Raw genomic sequence first — 16,911 nt, 5'->3', positions numbered from 1 at the left:
TTTAGAAAAACAAACAGTCTACAAGCCGCCTAAAGGTTTGAGCGCGGTCTGCGCAACGCAGATATAGGAGACCAGAAAGATCTTCAGACAAAAAACAAACGCTACCTTAATCGCACTCAATGACATGGTTTCCGGAATATCGTGAAAACCAAACTCTAAACAACCTGAGACTAGTAAAAATAACATAGTAAACCAAAGTGAGAGTGATGTGTACACGAGAAACAACCCTTTTAAAAAAATAATAATAGAAGTACTAAAGAGTCAGTAAGTAGGTCAGGGTTTTTGCTGACGCGAAATGAGCAACAAGACGACGGTGGTTCCACCCGATGAAAATACGGTGGTTCCGGCAACTGAACGGTGGCGGCCGTGGGGTGCACTAAACCCAGAGATTCTGAGTCTCATATTCGTAAGAATACCGATTGAAAAAATGATGAGCAAGGCGCCTTTTGTTTGTAAAGGTTGGCTGGAGACGGTTACAGGACCGTACTGTTGGTCGGAAATCGATTTGGAGGCGTGGTGTCGCCGTCGCAACGACAGTCATACGGTGGACCAGGTGGTGAAGAAGCTCATCCGACGGAGCAAATTTAGGGTTCAACGATTGTCTACATACCTTATGGGAGAAACAGGCTTCTTCTTTACTGCTCATTGGTAAGTAAGTGGTAACAACAAACAATTTAGGGGTGTGCATGGTGTTTAGTTCTGTTATTAGGCTCAATCAAATTAGCCAATCGGTTTTCGGTTAGTAGGTTCAGTTTGTTTGCTTAATATTTTGGCTCGGTTAATTTCAGTTAATAGCCAAAATCAAATGAAGGTATAAAACTATAAATGCATAAAATGAAGATACATATACATAAAATGGAGGTATAAAAGTTAATTTCGGTTAACCGAGGGTACAAAATATAATCGATAATCGTTTTTTGGTTAATTCGGTTATTGGTTAAACTTGGTTCGGTTTTGTCGGATTTCAATTCGGTTAACGGTACAGATATTGCTCACCTTTAGGTAGCATTATTATTATTATTATCTTTTTTTTAAATTGCCCAAATTTATTATATCATCATCATCATCATACTCAGTATATCCCACTAATAGCAAAGCTATGGTAGGGTCTGAGGAGGGTAAGATGTAGACAGCCTTACCTCTACCCCGTAGGAATAGAGAGGCTGCTTCCGGTGAGACCCCCGGCTCGATAGTAGTTTTGCATCAAGCCTTGGACTAAGGCACATAACACTCAACCATCAGGACACCGGCCGATTCCGCCACTTTTAACGTTATTTTTCACCAGATTAGTAAAATAACGTTAAAATTAGTGCAATTTCACTTTTGCCCATCCGAGGGTTCACACATATATACCTTATATGCGCGGACCGCAAGCGGGGCGCCAAATTTATTATATGTTTTTTTTAATTTTGATTTATGTTTTTATTTATTTAGTGGGAGTTTTCTGAAAGTGTTGGAAATGCCAATGACTGATATCACTGATCAAATGCTATTGAAGCATATGAAACCGCTCCCGAATCTTACGGTCTTGGATATCAGCCATTGTGTAAAGATCACAAGCAAAGGCATCATGGCATTCGGTCAACAATGCAAGTCTTTGCTTCGGTTGAAACGAAACATGCCTGCATTTGATGTGGAATTGCCTGTTGATGATTCTGAAGCCAAAGCGGTTGCTGAGACCATGCCGAATCTGCAGCGTGTTGAGCTTTGTTTCGGTCGGTTTGGTGATTCGGGTGTTAATGAAATTCTGACAAAGTGTAAGGCGGTCACTTGTTTTTGATATTAATGGGAGTTGGAATGTGAAGATGAGTGGTGAGCTTGGGAAGATGTGTGAACGGCTTGAGAGGTTTGTGAACCCGTGGATGGATAACGATGACCGATTCTCTGACTTGAGCGAATGCAGCGATGCTGATGTTGCAGATTCTGATGGAGATTAGTTTGGTTGGTTTCTTGATCTTTAAGCCTGGAAATATAATAAGAAAATTAGTATAGATATATATGATGATTATGATTTGGATGAATCCTTTTAATTTGTTTATGATGCTTTAGATGATCGGCTCGTTTAAAAGCTCGAACGAGCCGAGCTTAATCGAGCCCGAGCCCAAGCTCGAGCCTAAAAAGTAAGCTCGTTTAATAAACGAGCCCGAACCCGAGCTTCATTTATCGAGCTCGAGCCGGCTCGCGAGCCTAAACGAGCTTGCCATTTATATAATTTTTTAATATATATATATATATTTAATAATTAATAATTAATATATATAATGTTATAAAAATAAATAACTGAATAGCATATATATTATTTTATACAAAAAATTATGATAGAGAAAATATATAAAATATTTATATCATTTAAAAAATAATTTATAAATGGTAAACAAGCCGAGCCCGAGCTTGAAAATCTACTCACGAGCCGAGCTTTGGAAATAGAGCTCGAAACAAGCCGAGCTCGAGCTCTGTGTAAGTTAAACGAGCCGAGCTCGAACCTGGTCGAGCTCGGGCTCGGCTCGGCTAGGCTAGGCTTGTTTGCACCCCTATGATGGAATGCCATATTAACTATTAAAAACCTTGAGGGTCTATTACATGGGCATTTACATTTTACTCTCATGTGGAAAGTTAGTAGATTTACAATCACATCTTTGAAGAGATTTCTAAGGTTTGAACAGATGTAAGCCTTGAAAGCGGGCGAGTTGATCGATTGGATAGCTCCATCCGTAAATGCGAGTTTTACTCGTTCACGGCCTCAATTTGTTCTAGAAAACCAAATGCTATTCAAGTGTTGTTTGCTTTATTAGACACACTCATATCAACACAGTCTTTGCTTAAACGTTAATTGAAAGCATACACCCCATGCTCCATAAAGTTTACCACAATAATAAAAACCACATCATGAATAAACATTAAACACCATCAACTCTAAACCTATAAAAGCCAAGCCTCACTCCTACTTTCTAAAGCATCCACAGTTCCCAAAAACAATGGCTGACACATTTACAATCACCCTCTTCTTCATACTCTCTTCATCCCTTGTACACTCCTCTCATGCCGTATTCGCCGAGGAGGTTTCGGAAGCCATATCGATAAAAAGAATGGAGAAAACGACACGCCTTCATTTCTTCTTCCACGACATCCACAGTGGCAAAAGCCCATCGGCCATCAAGATCGCGGGTGCCGCGGATTCCAACCTGTTCGGTGACACGTATATGATGGATAACCCATTAACAGAACACCAAGAGGGGACATCAAAAGTGGTCGGAAAAGCGCAAGGATTGTATGCATTTGCAGCCAAGAATGAACCAGCATTACTTATGGTGCTAAATTATGAATTCACACAAGGGGAGTTCAATGGCAGTAGTATTAGTGTGCTCGGGCGGAATCCGGTGATGGATGATGTGAGGGAGATGCCGATAGTAGGCGGAAGTGGGCGGTTTCGGTATGCGAGTGGGTATGCTTTAGCTCATACGGTTTGGTTCGACCCGAAGACGGGTGATGCCATAGTTGAATATAATATTTATGTGAAACACTACTAAGACGAGCTCATGTGGTTTGGTTTGGTTCGGTTCGGTTTGATTCTAAAGCGAGGATTTGAACTCATCATTTGTTAAGTATTGTGTGTTTGTTTTTGTTTTGAGGTTTGTGTAGAGGTAATATGAGGATTTGGAGCCAGAAATATTATGGTAACAAGTTGTCTTTTGTTTATTTAACATTGTGTGCACGGATAGAAGATGTGAAGATAACTTTTTAAAGTAAACTAGTATTCGTACGTGTGCGTTGTGGCGGGCCACGCTAAATTCATTAGATGTATTACCAACAAAAACCATGTTGTAATCTGACTCGTTACCAATAAAATACAAATTTCAAGTTGTAATATAACCTGCTACCAACAAAATACAAATACAAATCCAGATTCTTTACATCGTTAATGAAATGGGGAAAAAGGTCAACGGCCAAAACCTTTGAAACTTTATATAGCAAACGAAACCAGACCATCAAATCTAAATTTATGCGTGACAACATTTTGACACTAAACCAAACGAAATTTCAACCTACAATTTGCACTATGCGACCTCCAATACTTTTAACTCGTATGCTCTTTCCATAGAAAAAACTAAACCCGGAAACAAATCTAATCCCTTCTAATTTACTGAACCTGTGTTTGGTACACCCATATCAACAAATCAAACTTAAGCTGCAGGTTTGAGTAAATGTAATTAAAACTGTGAATGTGCACTTTTAAGAAATGACCAACTACTTGAAAGGACTAAACAACCCCTACTTGTAAAGTCGACGCGCTACAAATTTGATGAATACCCTTAACAAAACTATGTAAAATATAAAGCATATACCAAAAGAGAATAAAAAAATTCTTGCTATATCCAAATTGACCGAAATGCCTATGCTATATCGAACAATTTTTTTTTTATTTAAGTAAATGAACGAATATGAACACCATGTTTATTTCGTTCATTTACGTTCATGAAAACCACACCGCACCAGAGACTTCCCGAAGGAAGGAAGAATCAAACAGAAATCTGATGATGGTGGTGTTAAAGGGAAGGTGAGAGGTATGGTAGGAGATGGGCACGTGACAGTAGACCCACTAACCCAATGTTTGTCATGCTTCAATGTCTTGTATATAGAGCTTGGTAGATTGTATTTTTAGTGAATAGTGTATTATGTGAGAGGAAGAATATTTGCTTTTTAAATATATATATAATTACTCCTTTTGTCCTTTAAATCTAACACAAAAGCTCAACAACTCATCAGGACTACCACGAACCTGCTCGGGATCATCATCATGATCACGAGCAGACGAGCACGATCATCACCTTCAACATAAAAACATTTTAATATGACTTCTATTGTTATTAGTATGTGATACGTTTTCCATGTGTTATTTATGTATCTGATAATCGAATTGCACGTTTGCAGCTCTATTATTAATCGAATAAACCAACATACACCAAGAGTACTAAATTCACAACTGCTTTTGTCTGTTATTAATTTATTAGCATCAATCCAAAACTGAAATAAAATAAATAATAGCAACAAATTAAGAACCAAAACATCTGACAAGCGTAAAAATCGAATCTTTTCAACTATTGAACTTCAAACTAAAGTAATCTTGAACGCAGGCTTTCTGCAACCGAGCCAACTAATGGTTTAATATAGCAAATAATAAGCTAAACTATTGAAGTTTCAAGGTCTTTAGCGTTGACTCGAGCAGAGAAACTTTGTCAGGAGAAATCTGCTTGTAATCTTTCTCCAATGCTGCAACCGCCAATCTTGAGATCTGGTCCTCGTTCTTCCCTTTAGTCAATTGTGCAATTGCAGAAGCGCACTACACCCACAAACACAAAAGGTCAAGAATACCCCTTTGTTAAGAAGCAAATAGAGGTGGCAATTTCAGCCCAAAAGAGGCCAATGGTCCATTTCAGCTGTATTTGAATTTTGATTGATAACTCGAGGTGTACACTACCCAAGCCACTCATGATAAATGTTACTACACAAGTACACATAATGACATAAAGTTCAGCAAATAGATCGGTTCGTTAAAAGCTCGAATCGAGCCAAGCTTACACAAGCTCGAGCCTAAGTTGGGGCTCATTTAATAAACAATTCTGAGCCCGAGCTTCACATACCAAGCTCGACCAGAGTCACTAGACTCGCTAGTCTAAACGAATTTTATTGAAATAAATTCAATATTTATAATTTTTATAATATTTAATTACATAATAATATTATACATAAATTTATAATAAAAATATCTAAACAAGTTTACTTTGTTATATGTAAAATTACACACACATATATAAATAGTTATATACGCATAAAAATTAAAAAATAACATAAATACTTGATAAATAGTAATCGAGTCGGCCCAAACTTGAAAACTTATTAATCAGCCATACTCAAGGTTGAAATTTATTAATGAGCCGACCTCGACCTTTAGAGTATAGACATAATAGTTTCAAGTGATCCAGGCTCGGGCTTTAGACACGGAGTTTTAAGTGAGCCATGATCCCGAGTTCAAGCTTGAAAATTTATAAACAAGCCGAGCTCGACCTTTAGACGTAAACTTTTAAGTGAGATGAGCTCAAACTTGAAAACTTATTATGAGCCAAGCTCAAGCTTGAAAAGTTATTAATGAGACGAGCTCAAGCTTGAAATTTATTAACAGGCCGAGCTCGACCTTAGACTATAGACATAATAGTTTCAAGCGATCCAGACTCGAGCTTTAGACACAGAGTTTTAAGCGAGCCAGGAGCCCGAGCTAAAGCTTGCAAAATTATTAGCGAGCCGAGCTCAACCTTTAGACGTAGAGTTTTAAGTGAGCTGGGCTCGAGCTTTAGACACAGAGTTTTAAGCGAGCTGAGCTCGAGTTTAGGTGAACTTGGGCTCATCTTTTCTCGTTTACACCCCTATTGATAAATGATAACAAACAAAATTGAAAAGTAGGTTGCTATTAATAACACGCACTCTTAAATCCAACTCATCAAAATGAATAAAAAGGGTTAAAAAAAATCACACAAACACATCTTGACCCGTTTATCTAACCATAACCACAGCCTGTAAAAAAACTACATAATTAAGCTTTGCACCAGCATACATATATAAAGAAAGTGGTAACTCACCAAGCAAATTCCATATAGTGCTCTGGTGTTTTTCCCCCCTGTCAATTCTATGATTGAAGAATAGTATTTCTTAGCTGTTTGAAGATTTTCAAGTCCACCAATTGTGTAAAGCACCTATTTTCACACACCAAAAATCATCACATATTATTAAAAATATCAAAGAGGTGTTTGGATTTGCATTTTTGAGGTATTAATAATCAGAGTGGTGAATTTAGGGTCCTACCTCTTACAGAATCTATATTTGCATTTTTATAATTTATACCATGTACCTTTTGGGAAGAAATGAAAAGCACATGATTGATTTCTTTCATCCATCCATTAAAAATAGTTAAAACATCTTAGTCTAAATGTGTAAAAAGAAAATTTCACCTTTTGTATTGACCCTCTTTCAAAAGGTTCAAGTTTTTAACTATCCACTTTCAAAAGGTTAAAAATTTAACTACCCATTTCAAAAAGGTTAAAAGTTTTAACTACCCACTTTCAAAAGGTTAAAAACTTTAACTACCCACTTACAAAAGGTTCAAATTTTTAACTGCCCACTTCCAAAAGGTTCAAATATTTAGCTGCCCACTTCCAAAAGGTTCAAACTTCTAACTGCCTACTTCCAAACAGTTCAAATTTGCAACTACTCACTTCCAAAAGGTTCAAACTTTTAATTACCCACTTTCAAAAGGTTACAAATTTTAACTACCCACTTTCAAAAGGTTACAAATTTTAACTACCCAGTACCCACTTCCAAAAGATTAAAAACTTTAACTACCCACTTCCAGAAAGATTCAAATTTTTAACTGCCTACCTCCAAAAAAAGAAAATTTTGAAACACCCACTTCCTAAAGGTTCAAACTTTAACTACCCACTTCCAAAAGGTTACAGATTACAAGTTTTAACTACCTGCTTCCAAAGGGTTAAAACTTTAACTACCCGCTTTCGAATGCTTAAAAGATTTAACTACCAAAAGGTTAAAAGGATTTAACTACCAACTTCCAAAAAGTTGCTAATGCATACGTTCATGGTATTTGTGGGTTATATTTGCAAGAACAAAATCAATCTTCCAGATAGAGGCTTGGTACTATAGAATATATTAATAATAAACACTCACATCAGCATAAGCCAGATGATACAGTGGAATCATTGGTTGAGATAAGATTAGTTCCTCATAGCAGAAAGCTGCTTGTTTATTCCTAAACACAGAAATAAAATTCGAATTACAAAACACAAACTGAATGACGATAACTGGTTCCAGAAGTAATAAAATATGGTTTGACTTTATATCCACACAACCAAGAAAAGTTAACAAATGCTCACATTTGCAATGAAACATATATTTCAGCGAGTTCTCTCCACGCATCATGGTCTGCCATAAATCTGGTAAAGGTAAACATCACAACTTTAACAGAACTCAGGATAATAGGTTCATTGAAATGTGTGTTTTGAAAGTGATTATGAAAAATAACGATCAATAAATCAGATAGCCAATAATGTTTGTAATAACTTACTTACATTTCAAGATATTTATTAAGCCGATCAATGGCTTCTAAGATATCTCCCTGTGCCTTTGCCATGGCTACCCTCCTCATATTAATAACCTGTAATAAATAAATAAATAAAAAACAGAAATAATATCCAATCAGAATATCTGAATAAGAAAATAAAGAATCTCACTTGATCAAGCGGATTATCTTCTAGAAGACTTGAATAAGCTTTTTCAGCCTCGGCCCATGAGCCCTTTGCTTCAAGCAACATTGCCTCTAACCTACCTGCAGCACATACCTATTATTAAAATCTTACCGAGATTTAATAAAACCAATATGTCATGAACGAACATTCATGAAAATACGAAAAATTTAACCCTATGTTTAGGCCTGTAAAGGAACCGAAAGAACATGAATGGAGCATGCTCCTGTTTGTCTGTTTAACTTTAACCGAACAAACCATCAGACATGAAAAATGAAACGAACGGTGTGTTTCTCTTTTGTGTTCATTTGTTAAGAAAATGAACTTGTTCGTTAATAGTTTAATGAACGGTTCACGAACGTGAATAAACGAACATAACTGAGCTAAAACTGATTAAAATTAAACGTAAACAAAAATGCGCTGCGCAAAAGTTATTTAACTAGATTAAACTGTAATAGGCCTAAAAATTTTAAATAAATATATTAACAGACGTAGATGAACAAACGTAAACTAACAAACGAGACATGTGTTCTTCATTCATTTAATTAAATGAATAACATTTTTGCACATGTTCATTTGTTTATTAAATAAACGAAGTTCCTGCCGAACAGTTCATGACCAGTTCACTAAACGTTCAGTTTACAAGCCTACCTATGTTCTCAAAGGCACACGAGGTCATATAGAGGTAAACTTAAATAAGAAATATAAAGGGTAGTAAGTGGCACAAAGTGTTTTCAAACGTATTGCACTCACCAACTCGCTTGCTGTCGGAAACTTCTTTTGTAAAACCTTTATGCAATCCTGTAAAAGTTTCATACGGATGAATATTAGAAGAACAAAAAATTGTTTAATGAAAAGTTATTAATATTAGATGAGGAGAAAAAATGTCACCTTTGCAACTTCAAGGCACTGGCAGTCCAAGGCAGCAATAGCTACCTGCTCATAAAGAGACCACTCTACAAAATGTAAAAGCATAATCACTTCATTAGTCAACAAAATAAATACAATTAATCTTTGCCTATTTTATAAAACACAATGTTCTATAAAACCAACAAAGATAATAAATGAATCAACCTGAAAGCAATCATAAATTGATCAATTAACAACTAATTAACTTACAATCTAAAAATATAAAATTTTACAAATTCAAAATTAAGGGTCAATCATAATCAAAATTCAGTTGAAACCGCAAGAAACCGATCAATGATCCATAAAGCCACAAACAGAATAAACGAATCAATCTAATTGACATGAAAACTAGCAAAATTTGATCAATTAACAACTAATTAACTTTACAATCTAAAAATACGAAATTTTGCAAATTCAAAATTAAAGGTTAAACATAATCAAATAATTTATAAAACCCACAAACAGAATAAACGAATCAATCGAATTAACATGAAAACTAGCAACAGTTGATCAATTACCATCAGGGCCTAAAGCAGAGCGTTTCTTGGGGTCGTTTAAAAGGGTTAAACCATGCTTTAAGACCTTATCGGAACGACGAAGTTTGAGCTTGCGAACAAGAGAGAGGTACTCCCACGCACCGCCGCCGCCATTTTCGACTTGAGTCTCGAGCTGCTGAAGCTGTGATTCCTCGGTTTTACTCACCATCTTGATCTGCAGATAGATCAGTCAAATGGGTGGGTTCGAGTATCGTATAATAATTAATAATACCCAGATCCGACCCGATTGTTCTATGATTATATATTTAAGAAAGTTATGATTTGAGTCCCCTTTCTTTATGATAAACACGGGGTCTTGGTATTTTGTGGACGGAATCTTTTAAGTTTTTTCGTTAGTTGATCGTGTGTTGACCGTCAGATTATCATCTACATCAAGGGTAATATAGTCTTTTCACCCCTAACTTCAAAGAATTTTTGTTTGATTCTTTGTGGCTTATGCGGTATTCGGTTTACGTCCATCCAGCTCCAACACCATGTTTTTCCGACATCGGCTTTGGCCACATTCAAGTTTTCCAACGAGCATTAAACACATAATTAAAGACCGGAACGATTATACCATTCAACTTGTTTTCAAACAAATTATTTTAAAAATCCAATCTTTTAACCCAAATCAAAGCATGGGTGTTGTTTGGGTGATAAAAAAATGTGAAAGAAAATCAAAGTGCTTTGTGAAATGAATAGTTATAATCTTTCACTAGTTTTTTTTTATCTTATAAGAAAGAGAAAAAAGAAACTGTCTGTCATGTTCTGCGTCATTTTTTACAGTGTTTTGTTATCCCGGTGCTGATTGGTCTTCTATTTGAACTTTGTGAAATGAAAAGTTCTAATCTTTACTTCTAACCTCAAAGTTTAGATTTTACGAATCATTAATTTGTTAAATGTTCATTTTATTAAAACTCCAATCTCTCTCTTTTCTTTTTCTCTTTTTATCAATCACTTAAGCTTTTGTCCATCATTCAAATAAACTAAATCATCGTTTTCGACTTTGCTTAATGACCAACCCCAAACCAAGCTTTCGTGCATTCGTTATATTCTTAAGTTAATTTTGTAGGTTAAATAAACCAAATCATCCACTTCTATTTTGTCGATTATCACCAATCAAGTACATACCGGTACCGGTAGCGAAATCGGTACAATACCGATACCATATAAAGATAAACATTTTGTAATGATTACCAGTACATGTACCCATACCGCTTTACAGAAACCGGTACCGTGTACAGTATTCGATACCAACTTTTCCAGAAATCCGATATCGATATTTTGGTACCGTGTACGGTATTAGGTACCAACTTTTTCAGAATTTCGGTAGTCATACTTCTGGTCCCGGTACGGTATCCCTACACTACAACGACACTTCACCAACAAAATGAAAAAAAAAATTTGAAGGGCGGAATTTTATAAAGCATCGACCAGCAAGAAGTTAGACGGGCAAAGAAAAAAAAGACTACATTAAAGCTTGGGATTTTTCATCCACTCTGTCTAAGATAACTTACACTTATTTTTCCTTCTCGATAACCAATAAAAAGAAAAATATATAACGTCATCAAACAACCATGAGTTTTTTTGGCCAACTCTTCAAGAATACCAAATCATTCCAAAGCTCCCAAAAAGCCCACCAAGACATATATAATTTACCTACAACTTTCTTAGCCACACTTAATGAAGAATTATTAATCCAATCCATCAAGTCTGAAGCAAATCTTAAAATAGGTAATTTTACATCAAGCCATCTTTCAATCAAAACCCAAATGTTTACCGCGTTACAATCACCAAACATATGATAGCAGATGCTGCAGATTCTTTCGTTCCGTCATTACACAAAGGGTATAGGGTAGACAAAACATCAATATCTTTGGCCACTAAATTAGACCAGATTAAGATGCAATTACCCAAAACCGGCCACTAACAAAATGAAATTGATTGGCAAAAGTAAATGAAAAGATATAAACCTTTAGAAAATCAATAGATAATTTTTCAAGAACTAATTGTTCTCTCTCTTCCCAAATGATGAGCGAAAGACAATCAAGCCATTGTTAAAGAGCATCGCGTAGTTTCTGTAACCCATACTTTTTTGCATCACTTTCATTACATATAAGTGACAAATCTTAAACCAGTTATGATGATTTAAACATTTATACATTTAATGGAATTCAACTCCAACATGTATTTTAACTCTTGGTTTTGTTGTTTATAAATTTTAAGAAGATAGTATTCAAATTTGATAGTTCGTGTATACTTGACTAGACAATCATCTCATAGGTTCCATTGGTGACGAAGCATGGATGAAAAGGTTGGAGGGCGGACTTAAATTTTCGGATGAAAACGCCTTCACGTCCGCTCCTTTCTCTCTCTTTTTCCGGACTTCAAACCTACAATTGAATTAAGCTAATTCAACAAAAGTACTTTTTGTCTTTACCTTGGCTTTTGCTACTATATACAAGTATTATACAAACTGTATGTATCATAGGTTTTATCGACATATCATCTATGTATTTGCTTCTGGTTTTCGTATCTGCATGCTGTGAAATTTTATCGGTAAATATTTGCAGTTAGGGTTTCGAACTTTCGATTAGTATATGTCGATGATGAATTGGTTATAAGCAAGGTCGGCTCTCAAGGAGGGCGGGGTGGTCGACCGATACTGGCCGGACACCCCGCTAGGCCTAAAAACTTTATAAAAAAAATTATATGTTTTTATGAAAAAATATGTATTTTTAATGTTTAAATAAAACTAATAAACGCATCTAAGCCTATTTTATAAGGTAAAAGTGAATACGATGTTGTTAACCGTGTAACCTTACACGCAAAACCAATCAAAACGTAATTTTGATTAGAAAACACTCTTATTTAAAAAAAAAAAAGAAAAAACCAATCAAACCTATTTCCTTGAGCAACAACCCAGACAGGTGAGTGACGGCGCATACGGGTAAGTCTTGCTGAGATCATTGGCTCTGGCATCCAAATCTTTCTGTAATTCTCATGATCAAGACTTACCCTTTTATTGCGTGGGCTGTATTACACTGCGCATCCGTGCTGGTTTCACCAAACTTCTTGAAGTGAAAGAAGTCCGCTTATGCACGACTAGGTTTGTCTTGTTTACTACTTTTCATTTGTTTTTTGTTTTTTTTCATTTTATTTGTTCTAACTTTTGTAATTTGTATCAGTTGCGTTTGGAAGGGTTCTATCAATAAGTTAAAGGGTTTTAATGACTTTGAAAGTATCAAAGAAATCAAAAACATGTTTGTTGTCATCAAACATCCCCTTTTAGAAGATCATCGAATTTGCCTTGTGAAATGTTTGAAAGCGAAGATGACGCTTCCTCCGGGAAGTTGGTTTTTTAATTATCCGCTATATTTTCTAGCAAGCAGCGATGCAGTGATTTACTCAGCAGTTCAATGTGTATGATCTGTTTTTTAATCATATGAAGGTGAATATTTCTTATTTTGACTCCTGCTTTGTTTCTAGGTTGAAGCTTTTCCTGTGACAACAGTTTATCGTGGGGGGTTATCGATTACCTCCCCGGTGAAGAACCAAAGCTAAAGATTGAAACGGTTGTAAAACTAAAAACTTGAGCGACTCTTACAATTTGCAGAACAAAGGGATCCGCATCCTGAAAACCCTATATGATTTTCGATGTAAAAATTAGTGGCACACGCCTTGCGCGTATTGAAATGGAGATGTTTGCTAATTATGATCCTAGAACTAATGGGGTCTTCCAACAGTTTTGACCTCCCTTTGGATCCACAAGTTGTAAGTTTGAGACGATAGACAAAGGAGTTATGATTAAAGTGGGTGGATACGTGTTAATGGAAACTTTGAGCAATAGAACTCTCCTATTAGCAACGTGTCATTGTTAATTGTGGCCAGATGTGATCTAGAAATTTTGTGTTTTGTGTTTCGGTTAAATAAAGCGTGACGCTAAGGTGTTTGTGTCACACACTTGTTCAAAACTATCGTGACTTAAGTACCATTGAATTAGAATCATGTCTTAATCGATAATTTCTATGATACAAAACTATTGTCACACAGTTGTTTAAGACCTGAATTTTGTTGAAAATTTTCAAAATATAAACTTTGACTTTATATGTGGTCAAAAGAAGGATCTAATTGTGTTGGAGGTAAACTTTATTTGTTATATTTTATATACATGGTTTGCGCATTCGAAGCCTTCTCTAGATGACTTATGACCTTTTAACCAGTTTTATTTATCTTTTTTCCTCTCTTTACATGCATTTAACTTGACGGAGATAAAACCAATCCATATATAAGTAAATGGGTTGTAACTGGCATCTCTACATACCATGAATAATTAGAATTGACGGTGTAAACGAGCCAAGTCGCTTGTGAGCTATTTGCTATTGGCTCACTAAAATATTGAATCGGGCCGAGTTTAAACGAGATTGATTCTAAAAAAATAAGCTTTTTTTATAAAGTTGAATTAAAAACGTAAATAACTTAAATATTATTACAAATTACTTTTTGATTTTTAAAACAATAAAATGTTAGTTTAATATTAAATATATTCTTCTGCTTGGGTGGGCAGGGGGAAACACGCTTGTGTGGACCTTACAGGAGTGTCTCCTCTTGTTCGGCTCAGTGACCATGGGTTTATTGCGGGTCATGCTGCATTGAATGCCGAATCAGGCAAAGTTGTTAAACACAAGAAAACTTGTTTAGAGAATCAACATGTGTTTCTATCATTTGCTTTTGATACATTCGGTTTTCTGGCCCTGGGGGCTATGAATTTTCTGAGCAGGGTTTAGTGTGTCATGCATGATACTTTTTCGACTCCTAAATCCCAAAGCTTCGTCTTTAGTAGGATTCAAAAGGGGGGTTGCAACACAGCTTATTGCCCGTTTGTCTGCCACGTTATTGTAATCGTTTATTTTATTTTAACGAGAAAACACCTTTCGGTTAAAAAAATTGCAATTCTAGCCCCTTACATTAGCTCAGTTAGTCATATTAAGAACAAAATTAGATAAGAGTGGTTTATGCACATTCTTGATAGTTTTAATTTTCGTTTAGCGAATGCAATAAATACGAATGGCGCGCTACTAAAACTAAATGTAAGAATGATCAAATAATGTAATTAATAATTTATCATTTTTTTTGTTTAATAACGAAGATCCGAATACTTAACCAAAAGAAAATTTTAACCGGTCTGGGTTTTGGAATCTAGAATTTATTTTTAGATTCTTGATATTTTGCCATTTCATTGCTATATTGTCATGCTAGTAGAGTGAATTCTTGTCTAGGTAGTTTATTTGGATTGATTGTTCATTGTTTTTACTTGCTTATTTTCATTGTATGCTCGCTTAGTTAGTTAGATATCAAATCAATATTTCTTTGTTCGGTTTATCGTTTACAAAGATTTAGTATTAGAAAATCACTGTATCCATGGATTGACACTCGGTTCTTACCATCATCTTTATTACAAACAATATGTACACTTGTCTTTCTTGTATGGTTTAGTTGTATGTGAAAACCTATTTTTAAAACCCGATGTGTGTGGAGCTTTTTACTTAAATTTTAAAATCCTATTTTTAAAACCCGATTTGTGTGGAGCTTTTCTTTCTCGTTATTGTGTCTTGGTCAATTATTTTACTTAGATTATTCTTGCAGTTGCTTTCATGTATATTGTGTATCATCTATAACTCTACAAGTAGTATCAAAGTGTCATTTTCAAAATGGCCACCAATTTTCATATTGAGAAATTTGATGGCAAGAGTTTTATTGTTAAGAAATTTCGCATGCGAGTCATGTTAACACATCAACGTTCGAAGAAATCCCTAAATATCAAGATTGGCAATGCGCAATGCTTAAACATTGACTGGGAATGATGACACACAAGAAGTTATCTAATTATCTGAATATATATTACTCGAAAAGTTCTTTGTGAGTACATATATGAGACCATCGTGCCATGTTTATGAACCTACTTAGAATCTTTTTACATTTCATGAAGAAGCTTCACCCAAACGATTGTCCCTACACATGACACATGAAAAAAAGTTATATCCATTCAAAAACATCTATGCAACTTTAATATTATATCCATTATTTTGGAAAATCCAAATCCAACTATTACTAAAGGGACAAAGAAAAAGCTGTTATAAATGTTATCACCACCCTATTTTATAAGTACTTCACACAAAGCATGCTTTGTTGCAACTTTAAAACCATATCAAGTAAATCTTCTTAAGTTATCCGATAATACTTATTACTTGGAGTTAACTTTGAAAGTAGTGAAGCATTGCAAGAGGATGGTGTATATGAGCATTCACAATGCAGTCCATGTCTTCATCCCATATCTAAATTATAGGGAAAATGTAAGATTTTGCTTATTTTAACTCATGTATTGAAGTTTCCATACCGCATACTCTAAATTGGAAAAACTGAAGTAAACCGTGTATTTAGTTTTACTATTCATTATTAATCCAATATCTTTTTGAGTGGAAGATATATTGTTTAATGGATTATGAATGTATATGGGAATCAAATGTGAAGTGGTATTATAATAAAAGATTAAAAGTGAACAAATTTTAAAAATAAATGTGTATTTTAGTTAAATTATATACAGATATGTCATTGTAAAAGCATTCACAATGTATCTCCATCTATATAATTTAACCAAAATATACATGTATCCATAAAATATGTTCACTTTTCAAAAATCTTTCACATCTGATTCCCAATATATATTCATAATCAATTAAATAACTAGTAAACTTCCCCGCGCGCTACGGCGTGCAAATAAAGCCGTGTGTCCTGATGTGGACGTTAATAAAACATAAAATAAAATAATTTTTCTAGTAAGCGTTCCCGCACATTACGCTGAGAGCAAGTGTTGATACACGTCAAGTCACACGTCACAATGGGGACATTAATAAAACATAAGGTTAATAAAGTTTGTCCGTTTGATAAGGTATGCGCACTGCGGCAGGAGCATTGATACATGTAAACACGTATGTTACAATGGGGACATTAATTAAATATAAAGTTAATAAAGTTTGTTCACGTGTTATAACAGCATGATTATAAATAAAATTTATATTAAAGCGCATAAATAAATATATAAGATAGATTGATCGAATAATAATATTCATTGACATGCAAGTATGTGACTAAAAATTAAT

General features: G+C 34.9%; 1 long non-coding RNA gene and 3 pseudogenes across 3 annotated transcripts; 3 read left to right on the top strand and 1 right to left on the bottom strand.

The window, feature by feature from the left end:
- Window positions 1–295: 295 nt before the first annotated feature.
- On the top strand, window positions 296–2,005 carry LOC143625155 (F-box protein FBW2-like; annotated as a pseudogene). Its single transcript, XR_013152228.1, has 2 exons — window positions 296–648; window positions 1,435–2,005. The product of XR_013152228.1 is annotated as an F-box protein FBW2-like (transcript).
- Window positions 2,006–2,975: 970 nt separating this feature from the next.
- On the top strand, window positions 2,976–3,580 carry LOC143625154 (dirigent protein 22 pseudogene; annotated as a pseudogene).
- A 1,498-nt stretch (window positions 3,581–5,078) lies between these two features.
- Window positions 5,079–9,928, bottom strand: LOC143625152 (uncharacterized; annotated as a pseudogene). Its single transcript, XR_013152226.1, has 9 exons — window positions 9,734–9,928; window positions 9,198–9,262; window positions 9,060–9,107; window positions 8,295–8,389; window positions 8,133–8,218; window positions 7,938–7,997; window positions 7,732–7,813; window positions 6,633–6,746; window positions 5,079–5,338 (listed from the first exon to the last, which is right to left on the bottom strand). The product of XR_013152226.1 is annotated as an uncharacterized LOC143625152 (transcript).
- Window positions 6,789–7,435, top strand: LOC143625153 (uncharacterized). Its single transcript, XR_013152227.1, has 3 exons — window positions 6,789–7,058; window positions 7,089–7,305; window positions 7,375–7,435. It is a non-coding gene; the product is annotated as an uncharacterized LOC143625153 (long non-coding RNA).
- Window positions 9,929–16,911: the final 6,983 nt, after the last annotated feature.

The sequence above is a fragment of the Bidens hawaiensis genome, unplaced genomic scaffold, assembly GCF_021521415.1.
Source record: "Bidens hawaiensis isolate Kalapana, Puna unplaced genomic scaffold, B.hawaiensis_p1.1 tig00004020_1, whole genome shotgun sequence".
NCBI classification, from domain to species: domain Eukaryota; kingdom Viridiplantae; phylum Streptophyta; class Magnoliopsida; order Asterales; family Asteraceae; genus Bidens; species Bidens hawaiensis.
Note: the sequence above shows the minus strand (reverse complement) of the source record. Positions and strands in the feature narration are given on the sequence as shown.